This window comes from Anolis carolinensis, unplaced genomic scaffold, assembly GCF_035594765.1.
Source record: "Anolis carolinensis isolate JA03-04 unplaced genomic scaffold, rAnoCar3.1.pri scaffold_8, whole genome shotgun sequence".
NCBI classification, from domain to species: domain Eukaryota; kingdom Metazoa; phylum Chordata; class Lepidosauria; order Squamata; family Dactyloidae; genus Anolis; species Anolis carolinensis.
Genome location: NW_026943819.1, coordinates 7,272,470 through 7,285,332, shown reverse-complemented (window position 1 = coordinate 7,285,332; position 12,863 = coordinate 7,272,470). Strand labels below are relative to the sequence as shown.

General features: G+C 43.6%; 1 protein-coding gene across 7 annotated transcripts in view; it reads right to left on the bottom strand.

The window, feature by feature from the left end:
- fgfr1 (fibroblast growth factor receptor 1) overlaps positions 1-12,451 on the bottom strand; it is a 124,214-nt gene extending 111,763 nt beyond the window's left edge. For 6 of the 7 annotated variants that reach the window (XM_062961456.1, XM_062961458.1, XM_062961459.1 and 3 more), the window contains exon 1: positions 12,334-12,451. The gene's annotated coding sequence lies outside the window, so the exon portion shown is untranslated. Of the gene's footprint in view, positions 1-11,641; positions 12,002-12,333 lie in introns of those variants that run through there. The other variant, XM_062961457.1, reaches the window with a different exon arrangement.
- Positions 12,452-12,863: the final 412 nt, after the last annotated feature.

Genomic DNA, 12,863 nt, shown 5'->3' with positions numbered 1-12,863 from the left:
TTGTTGACCTAAGCAACCCGAAAGATAGTTGCATCTATCAAGTAGGAAATTAAGGTACCACTTATAAAGTGGGGAGGCTAATTTAACTAATTTACGACTCCATAAAAATCATCCAGCCGCCATTGGAATGAGGAAGTGCCTTCGCAGTGGACGATGAAGCAGCTGCTCCCCCTGTGGCCGGAATCGAACATCCCCTCAGGAGAAGGTTAAATTGCCTCTGCGTCTGTCTCTGTCTTTGTTCCATGTGTATATGGCACTGAATGTTTGCCTTATATGTATATATACAATGTGATCTGCTCTGAGTCCCTTTCGGGGTGAGAAGGGCGAAATATAAATACTGTAAATAAATAAATATGGAATCCTGGGAGTTGTAGCTTGGTGAGGCGGCAGCACATTTGGGCAGGGAAGACTAAAGATCTTGCAAAATTATAACCCCAATGATTCCATAACATGGAGCCTGGGCACTTCAGGTGGTGTCAAACTGCATTAATTTCAGTGTAGATGCACCTCAAGATTCTTATTTATTTATTTATTTAATACATTTATATCCCGCCTTTCTTACCCCGAAGGGGACTCAGAGCAGCTTACAAATTAAATTTACATACAATATTAGTGTGTTAAAGCGCTTAGCTGCTGAATTTACAGATCAAAAGGTCCCAGGTTCAAATCCCAGGAGAGGAATGAGTGCCTGCTGTTAGCCCCAGCTCCTGCCAACCTAGCAGTTCGAAAACATGCCAATGTGAGTAGATCAATAGGTACCGCTCCGGCGGGAAGGTAACGGCGCTCTATGCAGTCATGCCGGCCACATGACCTTGGAGGTGTCTACGGACAACGGCAGCTCTTCTGCTTAGAAATGGAGACGAACACCAACCCCCAGAGTCGGTCACGACTGGACTTAACGTCGGGGGGAAACCTTTACCTATTATATTATTAGCATAGCAGAATACTGGCAATAAATTACTATATTGTACTATATCAATATATTGTAATATTGTTATTAATATTACATGTAATATATCATATATAATTAACATTATTGTATTGTATTGTTAGTATTATTATATTGTATTACAAAATAATATTATTAATATTATATGCATAATATAATATTATTAATATTATATGCATTATATCTTCTTTCCAGGCTCTGGATTTCCTAGGAATGCAATTTGAAAATGTCTCAATTTGGGTGGATGGAAGGAAGAATGGAAGAGGGCAGAGGTTTCTTGAAATGGCCAGTATTATCATGGGAGTGCTCAGATTTCTCTCCATACTCTATAAAGGTGTGCCCACTGCATTAATTTCATGGCTGTATTTTTAAGTTGGCTGTCTCCTCAGATGCCCTTGGTCAGAAAGGTGACTTGTACTTACCGCAAACAGATACTAGAAATGACATTATTTCATTTTTAAACAGGGCAGACCGCTGTGGTTGGTCTGGAGGCCAGCTGTCTCACCTTGGGACATTTGTGGTAGTGGTGTGTACTGCCAAAAGATGTCGTCAACAACAACAACAACAACAACAACATCAAGCCCATAAAAATGAAAGTGGCCAAAAGTTCACTTCTCGATCCCGTCCACAATTCACAGTTATAGCAGTATGATTCCACCTAAGATTTCATGGTAGCGACATAATCTTATCCCTCTTCTCCAAGTTTGAAGACTAAAGTACAGTAGAGTCTCACTTATCCAAGCTAAACGGGCCAGCAGAACCTTGGATAAGCGAATATCTTGGATAATAAGGAGGGATTAAGGAAAAGCCTATTAAACATAAATTAGGCTATGATTTTACAAATTAAGCACCAAAACATCATGTTATACAACAAATTTGACACAAAAAGTAGTTCAAAAATGCGTTGGATAATCCAGAACGTTGGATAAGCGAGTGCTGGATAAGTGAGACTCTACTGTAGTTACAACTACAAATGTGGAGAGAAAGATTCTGCATATTTAAAAATGCAATTCCCCCAAACAGGACTTTTATCTCCAAGGAAATGGGCATTGCAACCAAAACAAAGACATTATCTATGTAACACACTTCGGCAACTAGCAAGGCTTTGTGAGAGATAAAGTTCAAAAGATAAGAGCAGCCAAAGACCATCAGATTTGGCTCCTTTACTACTTGACAGTTTTAAGGGGCTTATAAAAAGAGGAAGCAAGGGCTTTCCTTGGGTGAGTTTAAGATTAAAATGTGAATGAGGACAGAGCAAGAAGAGACAACTTCTTCAAATTCCTTCCAGATTGGAGAAATCTCTTGTTGTTGTTGCTGTGTGCTTTGAAATTATGTCTGACTTGAGATGAATCTAGATCAACGGTTCTCAACCTGTGGGTCCCCAGGTGTTTTGGTCTACAACTCCCAGAAATCCAGTTTACCAGATGTTAGGATTTCTGGGAGTAGAAGGCCAAAACATCTGAGGACCCACAGGTTGAGAACCACTGCTCTACGGCAAACCTATTTTAAGGCAATAATTTTTCGGAGGTTTACCATGGTGTTCTTCTGAGGCTGAAAGAGTGTGACTTGCCCAAAGACACTCAATTTTTTTCCATGTCTGGCACCATCCAATGATTTTCAGGAACGTACCTTCCACTTCCCAGCAATGGTAAGGAGGTCGGGAAATAAAATGCAAAGGCAGGTTTTCAACTGAACATTCATAGACTCATAGAATCATTGCAGGAGACCATGTGGGCCATCTAGTCCAACCCCCTGCCATCAAAGTAAATTCAAACATGATGGCCATAGTTAAGACATTTAAACCACCCATCTACAGGCTTTAAAATGTCAATTTAAAACAGGTTTGCCAAAAGAGAGAGGAATGTGATACTTTTTAAATCCAGATGGCACGTTCCAATCTTTTCTAGTAGATAATGTCACAATTTGAGGCGACTGATAAAAAGGTCACCAAGGTGACAATTGCCACCTTGAGGATGTGGATGGTTCAAGTACCAGTGTTGTTTTGGGAGACTTTGGCCCTGTCTGCACTGCCATATAAAATCCAGACAATCTGCTTTGAACTGGATTATATGGCAGCATAGACTCATATAATTGAGTCTATGCTGCCATACTGTACTGCCATACTGTACTATGCTGCCATACTGTACTGCCATAACTGTATTATATGTAGATTATCTGCTTTGGTAATCTGGATTGTATGGCAGTATACGAGGATTGAATGAAAAGTAATGCCTCCACCTTCGTTACTTCAGTTTGGATGGGGATATTTTAATAAATCAAACACAGAAGTAATCCTTAGAATGTGCTCTTTAACTACCACCATTCACTTTTCTACATAATCACCAGACAATTGGATACATTTCTGCCAATGATAAACAAATTTTCTGAAGCCTTCACAGAAGCTGACACTCTGTTTCCGCAACCAGCGTCTCACAGGACCCATCGTGCACAGATCTTCCGACGGCCAAGCAAAGCAATAATGTGACCCACACGTTCTTGTGAAATGCCAATTATGCTTGAAATTTCTCTCTGAGTAATATAACGATCGTCCTGAATCAATCTGTCGACCTTTTGCTTGTGAAATTCAGTGGTTGCTGTCACAGGACGTCCAACTCTTTGTCACGCAAGTCAGATGTTCCCACCTCAACGTCTTTAAACTTATTCGCCCAACGACGCACAGGACTCACATCAACACAATGTGACACTTGGGGTGACACTTTCTGCTGTCAAGAATTCAGTGACTGCACGTTGCTTAAGTTGCATTGACCGACCGTCTACGCAGGGTTCCATATTTTGCACTTTAACAACACAACCGTTCAATGCTAAGGCTTCCCCGTCTACGCAGGGTTCCATACTTTGCACTTTAACAACACAACCGTTCAATGATAAGGCTTCCCCGTCTGCGCAGGGTTCCATACTTCGCACTTTAACAACACAACCATTCAATGCTAAGGCTTCCTGCCAAATGGAACTGTAGAGGAGAGTCTACTGAACAAACCAGTACCTGTTGGATACCAGGACTGCTATCTGTTGAGGAGTTACGAAGGTGGAGGCATTTCTTTTCATTCAACCCTCGTAAATATCCCCTAGAAAATATGTGATGGATTGTATAAGAAGAGGCAATCCCAAAAATGTAGGGAGAACATGGGAAAGGTGGAATGGGGTCTTCTAAAGGAGGGGTTGGCTGGCATTATGCGTAGGAACGGTTCTGCTAGGAGTGCACGCAATCTATGTGTTTTAAATGGATTTATGTCCTACTTGTAATTGAAGAATGCTGATGACTCATGCAAGAATGAAACAGAGGTAGTTCTCGCTGCATCTTGGCTGAATGATACGATCACGTGTTGAGCAAAGTGGCAGAAGCTGCATTACGAGCCCGCCGGAAGGTGTGCCAACCAATCACGGAGACGCCCAGCAGCCCAGCCTCCCTGGGAAACGGGTACCTTGGACTCCCAAGAACCTTTGGTTGTAATGTAAGCCATGGGTATAATCGAATTGTTCTCTCACAAAACACCAGCTTGCAATTGCTGCTCCAAGTATGGGCATATCAAGATGCCTTCTGTAGGGTCCGATTACTGATCTACCTCATCCAGCAGTGTTTACTTCCCGGGACAACTGCAATCCAGGTTCTCCAAAGGTTACCTCCAGTTTCAAGACCCTTTTCAACCCAATTACATCTTTTCAGACCCAAAAGAAAATCTTCAGAACAGATATCAACAGGAACATGCCATGACAGGGTCACCATAAATCAGAAATGACAACAAGGACTAATAAAGAGAGAAGGGCTGCATCACATAACATGAAATATACACAAGTGAAATTTGGCACCACCGCCACAAGTCAGATGACCATTTCCGAAATAGATTATAGACAATGATGAGGAATGTCGGCCCTCCAAATGCTAATGTATTCCAAATTCCAACAGTCTCAACTAGTCTGGTCAAAGATGCTGGCTGATAGAAATCCGTCTAGAGAGTTAAAAGTTTGCCATTAGAGCCAAAACCATCCAATTCAATTAGAATAGGAGCTTAGTTGCCATGTGTGACAAGAAGTGTCGCCTATCTGTTTCATCTGGAAAAATAAAGCCAATCGACAAGGAGCTGCACTGAGAATTGCTTGGATCCAAACAAAGAGAACATCTAGAAAATGTGTAAGTAAAGGTAAAGGTTTCCCCTGACGTTAAGTCCAGTTGTGACTGACTCTGGGTGTTGGTGCTCATCTCCATTTCTAAGCCAAAGAGCCGGCGTTGTCCGTAGACACCTCCAAAGTCATGTGCTCCACACTGTTACCTTCCCGCCGGAGCAGTACCTATTGATCTACTCACATTGGCATGTTTTTGAACTGCTAGGTTGGCAGCAGCTGGGGCTAATAGTGGGCACTCATTCCGCTCCCGGGATTTGAACCTGGGACCTTTTGGCCTGCAAGTTCAGCAGCTCAGCTCTTTAACACACTGTGTCACCAGAGGCCCAGAAAATGAGTATTGCCACACTTTTTAACTGGGCAAAAACAAGATGATGGAAGAAGGCCATCTATTAATTACCAAGAGGGGCTTCTGACTGACTAAATGGAAAAAATATAACTGATTTCTAATTTATACAGGATGTTACACCAGCTCATGAACCTCAGCTGACTTAACATTGTACAGCAACCCTACTTGTCATGCTATGGAGTGCATCAGATTGCCATTTCGATGTATTAGATGGGTCAAATCTTCAACTTGGAAGCAACCACCACTGGACTAATAGTACATCTACCAATTTGATACGTAGTTGTCCATGACTGTTCCATGCTCCAAATGCTCCAAGGATGTTACTGGACACAAAATGGTAACAATCGTATGCATGGAAGCACCAAAAGTGATTACAATGCTTTTTGGAAATGCCTGTCAACCAGATTTAATTCAATCTATTTCAAAAATGGCTATGAGGGATGTTTACAAAAGCATGTACTTTATTTGAAGTGTCTCCAGAGAGCCCACAATAAGTAACAAAAGGGTGCATCAATAATACGGTTTGACAACAACTTAACTGCCAATGCTATTTGCTATGGAATCATGAGAGTTGTCATTCTGCAAGGTGTTTAGCCTGGGTTGCTGCGCGTTTTCCGGGCTGTATGGCATTCTCTCCTGACATTTCGGCTACATCTATGACAGGCATCCTCAGTGGTTGTGAAGTCTGTTTGAAACTAGGCAAGTGGAATGTTCAGGGTAGGAGAAAGAACTCTTGTGTGTTTGAGGCAAGTGTGAATGTTGCAGGGGAAATCCACAAGCATGCGGACAATTTCAACAGAAAGAAGGAAACCATGAAAATGAACAAAATCTGGCAACCAGTATTTTAAAAACTCTAAAATCAGGACAGTACATAAAGAACAACACTCAGAAAACAGGGGAATTCCAGACAGGAAGCAATCAGGGCCCGCTAACATTTCCCAACAAACGATTCCCCCAGACAGGAAGCAGCCAGGCTTTGAAGCTGCAAAGCTATCCAATGCTAATCAAGGTAGCCAATTGCAACATTCACACTTGCCTCCAACATATAAGAGTTCTTTCTCCCACCCTGGACATTCCACTTGCCTAGTTTCCAACAGACCTCATGACCTCTGAGGATGCCTGCCATAGATGTGGGCGAAACGTCAGGAGAGAATGCTTCTGGAACATGGCCAGACAGCCCGGAAAACTCACAGCAACCTAGTGGTTCCAGCTATGAAAGCCTTCAACAACTCATCTTTAGCCTGTTCTGTTGAAGACTGCTGGTGCCTCAGCAAACAACAAATCCAAAAATTCCATAGCACTGAGTCACAGAATTAAGCTCACAAGGACTAAGGTCTATTTACCTGGAAGCAGGTGCTTTACCTGGAAACAGAAATGGACTATAAAATCTCTTATACGTTAAGGCCTTTTGCCCCAATGTTTTAACTCCCCTTGTACCCCTCTGTCAACTGCGGATAAGCCTTCTTCCAGATAATGAAATAGACCTTAGTCCAGTTCCTTTTGGAAGTCTAAATGCCCCAAAGGCACCAAATCCCTATCAGATCTCAGAAGCTATACAGAGTCAGCCTTGGTAAGTACTTGGATGGGGGACTGCCAATGAATACCAGATGCTGTGGGCTTTATTTCAAAGGAAGGAATTGGCAAAACCACGGCTGTTGACTCCTGGCCTAAGAAAACTTGATGAAAAGCACTGGGGTCGCCATATTTCGACAGGCAGGCATTCACATACAGCTTCTTTTAACAAACCAGAACATTCCCTCCTGCCCACAAATGCCTGCAGCAGCCAAATATGTGCTTTGAGCCAAGCAGGCTGAGAAAGAAGCTGCATTCTTCCCTAAGCCAACCAACCTCGGGAAGAAAAAAACAAACAGGTATGGATTTCAGCAGCTCAGCAAAGAACTGAGGCACCCAAACACTTGCCTCACATATACAGGCTGCCTCGTCTTCCCAGGACAACAAGATTTTCATCTTTAACACGCAGCAAAGTCCATTTCTTGCGTCAACATGAGTCGCAAATCCAACATCACATCCTTTCCGCTGAGTATTCGTTAACTCAGTATAACTAAACCAAGTACATCCAAACTGTTGCACAGTTCTTTCATTGTGCCCGATGCTGTTCAAAGACAATCTCTGGGATTACAGCAAGGAAACTAGATGAATGCAAGCAAAGGCAGCTTCCCCTGCTTTGTTTTCATTATCTCTATGTCCTTAAGAGATGAACACAGTCTCTCAGCCTTAAAGGAAAGCAAAGGAAAGCCTCTTCTGAACCAATCTTGCCAAAAAAAACCCATGATAGGCTCACTTTAGGGTCTACATAAATCCAAAACACACAACTACATGACTTCAGCCATTCCTTCTCTTAATAATGCAATTGTGAAGATTTTTCTGCCTTTATCTGCAACAGTGGTGCAATGGGTTAAACCCTTGTGCCGGCTGAGCTGCTGACCTGAAGGTTGTGTTGCTGACCGGAAGGTTGCTGGTTCGAATCAGTGAGACAAGGTGAGCTCTTGTCTGTCAGCTCTAGCTTGCAGGGGCAGGAGAGAAACCTCCCAGCTAATACAGTAGAGTCTCACTTATCCAACGTTCTGGATTATCCAACGCATTTTGTAGTCAATGTTTTCAATACATTGTGATATTTTGGTGCTAAATTCATAAATACAGTAATTACTACATAGCATTACTGCATATTGAACTACTTTTTCTGTCAAATTTGTTGTATAACATGATGTTTTGGTGCTTAATTTGTAAAATCATAACCTAATTTAATGTTTAATAGGCTTTTCCTTAATCTCTCCTTATTATCCAACATATTCGCTTATCCAACATTCTGCCGGCCCGTTTATGTTGGGTAAGTGAGACTCTACTGTATCTCCATGTGTACCCTGGGCAATGTCTCTGTAGACGGCCAATTCTCTCACACCTGAAGTGACTTGCAGTATGTTCTCAAGTCGCTTCTGACATGAGAAAAAAATGCCATAGAATTCTGAGATTTGTAGTCTTCTGAGATATTGAGTTTTATCTGTCAAGAGAGCTCAGGTATCGGATTTTGGCAGCAAAGCAGAGCCAGACAGGTTAGAAAATGGAGAGAAATCACTAAAGAACACCAGGGAGGTACCTGGATCCCTGGAGAGTCATGGATGTCAGTCACAGAGTTGACTTTATCATTTGGTTGTTATTGGTTGGTTGTCCTTTATACAGAATTCCAAAATCTGAAATACTCTAAAATCCAAAACTGTCCATGTGGGTGGCCGAGAGAATAACATCTTTGCTCAAACTCTGTTTCTTGCACACAATTATTACAAATACTGTGTATAAAATTATCTTCAGAGTTATAGGAAACATCAGTGATCCTTGGGGCCCATTTCCATGGCAACTTCTTAGGTAAGCCACTACAGGCATTCCAAAGCAACATTGTACAAACTCAAAATCCCAAATACTTCTGCTCCCAAGCATTTCAGATAAAGGGGACTCCATTTGTAGACCTATGTAAAATCCAGATTATCTAGTTTGGCAATGTAGACACATATAATCCAGTTCAAAGAAGATAATGTGGATTATCTGTGTTGAAAATCTGGATTATATGGCAGTATAGAAAAGGCAAAAGAGACTGAGGGTGTGAATTTAGGGCAGCTTCCTATATTCCTGTCAGTTCAGGAAGCGGTGTAGTTTCCATCTCTTAAAGGATTGGACTAGATGATCTTTGGGGATCTCTTCTAACATTCTATGACTCTCCCAAGTCATCACTTGCTGCCAGCCAAGAATGAAATAATTTAAGCATAAACACAGAACATTTTAAGCAGATTCAACATCAACAGACATATAGTGTCAGATCAAGGAGAGACATAGTCCCGCTCTATAGTGTTTTGGAATAATAGTATCCCCACAGTTCACGCAGGATATGGACAAACTGGAAGATGTCCAGAGAAGGGAGACCGAAATGGCCAAAGGTTTAGAAGACAAGCCCTATAAGGAGAAAACTGGTTAGGTTTAGCTTGGAAAAGGCAGAGGGAACGGGACATGAGAGTCTGACTTCAATATCTGAAAGGATTTTCCATTGAGGAAAGGGCAAGGCTGTTTTCTGCTGCTCTAGAGACTAGGATACCATGCCATTGATCCAAACAGCAGGAATGGAGATTCCATCTAAATATTAGGTAGAACTTCCCGTCTAGTTCTGTTCAACAGTGGAATAAGTGCCCTTGGAGTCCAGTGGAGACTCCTTTCCTGGAGGCCTTTAAAGAAGAGCTGGATGAGCATCTGTGGGGAGTGCTTTGATTGTGTTTTCCTGCTTGGCAGAATGGTGCTGCCCTAGACGGCCCCTGGGGTCTATTATTCCGACTTTATGATTCTATAACCGGTGCTAGATCCCAAGTCATAGAATCATAGAATCGTAGAGTTGGAAGAGACCTCATGGGCCATCCAGTCCAACTCCCTGCAAGAAGCAGGAAAATCTCATTCAAAGCACCCCCGACAGATGGCCATCCAGCCTCTGCTTAAAAGCCTCCAAAGTAGGACCCTCCACCACAGTCTGGTGCAGAGAGTTCCACTGCTGAACAGCTCTGACAGTGAGGAAGTTCTTCCTGATGTTCAGGTGGAATCTCCTTTCCTGTAGTTTGAAGCCATTGTTCCGCATCCTAGTCTGCAGGGCAGCAGAAAACAAGCTCCCTCCCTCCTCCCTATGACTTCCCCTCACATATTTGTACATGGCTCTCATGTCTCCTCTCAGCCTTCTCTTCTGCAGGCTAAACATTGCCAGCTCTTTAAGCCGCTCCTCATAGGGCTTGTTCTCCAGACCCTTAATCATTTTAGTTGCCCTCCTCTGGACGCTTTCCAGCTTGTCAACATCTCCCTTCAATTGCGGTGCCCAGAATTGGACACAGTATTCCAGGTGTGGTCTGACCAAGGCAGAATAGAGGGGAGCAGGACTTCCCTGGATCTAGACGCTATATCCCTATTTATACAGGCCAGAATCCCATTGGCTTTTTTTGCTGCCGCATCACATTGTAGGCTCATGTTTAACTTGTTGTCCACAAGGACTCAAGATCTCGAGCCAGGCATCATCCCCCATTCTGTATCTTTGCATTCCATTTTTTCTGCCGAAGTGAAGTACAGTAGAGTCTCACTTATCCAAGCCTCGCTTATCCAAAGTTCTGGATTATCCAATGCATTTTTGTAGTCAATGTTTTCAATACATCGTGATATCTTGGTGCTAAATTCATAAATACAGTAATTACTACATAGCATTACTGTGTATTGAAATACTTTTTCTGTCAAATTTGATGTATAACATGATGTTTTGGTGCTTAATTTGTAAAATCAGAACCTAATTTGATGTGTAATAGGCTTTTCCTTAATCCCTCCTTATTATCCAACATATTCACTTATCCAACATTTATGTTGGATAAGTGAGACTCTACTGTATCTTGCATTTGTCCCTGTTGAACTTCATTTTGTTAGTTCAAACCACAAACCTCAGGAAAAACCTTAGGTGGGTCTCCCAACTTCTTCTCCCCCTTCCAGGTTTGAAACAGCATCCAAGGTGGAAAGAAATGTGTCGTCAAAGGCTTTCATGGCCGGAATCACAGGGTTGTTGTATACAGTAGAGTCTCACTTATCCAACACTCGCTTATCCAACATTCTGGATTATCCAACGCATTTTTGTAGTCAATGTTTTCAATACATTGTGATATTTTGGTGCTAAATTCATAAATACAGTAATTACTACATAGCATTACTGCATACTGAACTACTTTTTCTGTCCAATTTGTTGTATAACATGATGTGTTGGTGCTTAATTTGTAAAATCAGAACCTAATTTGATGTGTAACAGGATTTTCCTTACTCCCTCCTTATTATCCAACATATTCGCTTATCCAACATCCTGCCGGCCCATTTATCTTGGATAAGTGAGACTCTACTGTATCTTGCATTTGTCCCTGTTGAATTTCCACAAACCTCAGGAAAAACCTCAGGTGGGTCTCCCAACTTCTTCTCCCCCTTCCAGGTTTGAAACAGCATCAAAGGTGGAAAGAAATGTGTCGTCGAAGGCTTTCATGGCCAGAATCACAGGATTGTTGTATACAGTAGAGTCTCACTTATCCAACACTCGCTTATCCAACGTTCTGGATTACGTTGGATAAGTGAGACTCTACTGTATCTTGCATTTATCCCTGTTGAACTTCATTTTGTTAATTCAAACCACAAACCTCAGAAAAAACCTCAGGTGGGTCTCCCAACTTCTTCTCCCACTTCCAGGTTTGAAACAGCATCCAAGGTGGAAAGAAATGTGTCGTCGAAGGCTTTCATGGCCGGAATCACAGGGATGTTGTATATTTTCAGGGATGTATAGCCATGTTCCAAAAAGAAATGCTTTCCCACCTGCGTTCCTGCTCCAAAGCCAGTCGAGGTTTCCTTGCGCCACTCCAACCACCTTATTTCCTCATTTGCCCCCCAAATTGACTCAACACCCCATCTCCCACCTTCCCTTGGCACCTCTGGGGAAAAAGACGAAAAGAAGGGTGCTTTTTCCTCTCCCAAAGAGAGAGGCTCGCCTTGCAACGCTAAGCGCCCGACGCCGGGGGCGATGGCGAACCTGGCGCAGCTGGAAAGCCGCGGGAAGTTTGCCCGCTCCTCTCCTCCAAGGCCGCCTTCCTTTCCTTCCTTTTTTGTGGGGGGAAGAAAGAGCAGGATAAAACCTGGGGGCGGTGGGAAAGAAGAGGGGACTCTGCTCTAAGTAGGGGCGCCTCGAAAACCCCGATTTGAAAGCGAAAAGGGTCTCTTCGGCCTCCATTCCCGAGGTCCCCCTGTCCCCTCTCCAAGTTTGGAGGAAAGTTTCGCCATTGCCGGCCAACACGCGCCAGAGAGAGATTGAGAGAGAGAGAGAGAGAGCGAGACTTACCTTCTCTGCGCGGAGATTTAGGGAGGGAGGATGAAGTGGGAGCCTCTCTTCGCCCTCAACCCTTTTCTTGAGATCAGGGGGAGCCCAAAATCTTTCCGAGGCGTATCCAAAAGCAACACTCTCCAACTGCAGGCGCGGGGAAACAATAGGGTGGTTTTTGGGGGGCTCAGGCGTTAGTCTGGCTCGAACAAATGGAATTGGGAGAGAGAATGAGACTCCCTCGGTTGTGTGGATGGTGACGAGTGAAAAAAGCAAGGAGAGGAAAGGCTCCACGGAGAGAAGAAAGGCTGCTGCTTCTGCGTCTCTCTCTCTCTATCCAGAGTGCGTGCGCCTTGGCGGCTTGGGCTCCAGGACGCAAAGGCTTGGCTCGGCTGGCTCCGGTTGCCGGTGCCCGAGGCGGGTCGGTCTCGGCGCCGGAGTCCCTCCCCCAGCCCCCTCCGGCCCGGAGGCTCCTCCTCGCCGCCCCTCCGCCGGTGCCTCCTTCCCTTTCCAAGGCTCGTCGCCCGACGGAGACAGAGGCCTCTTTGCGC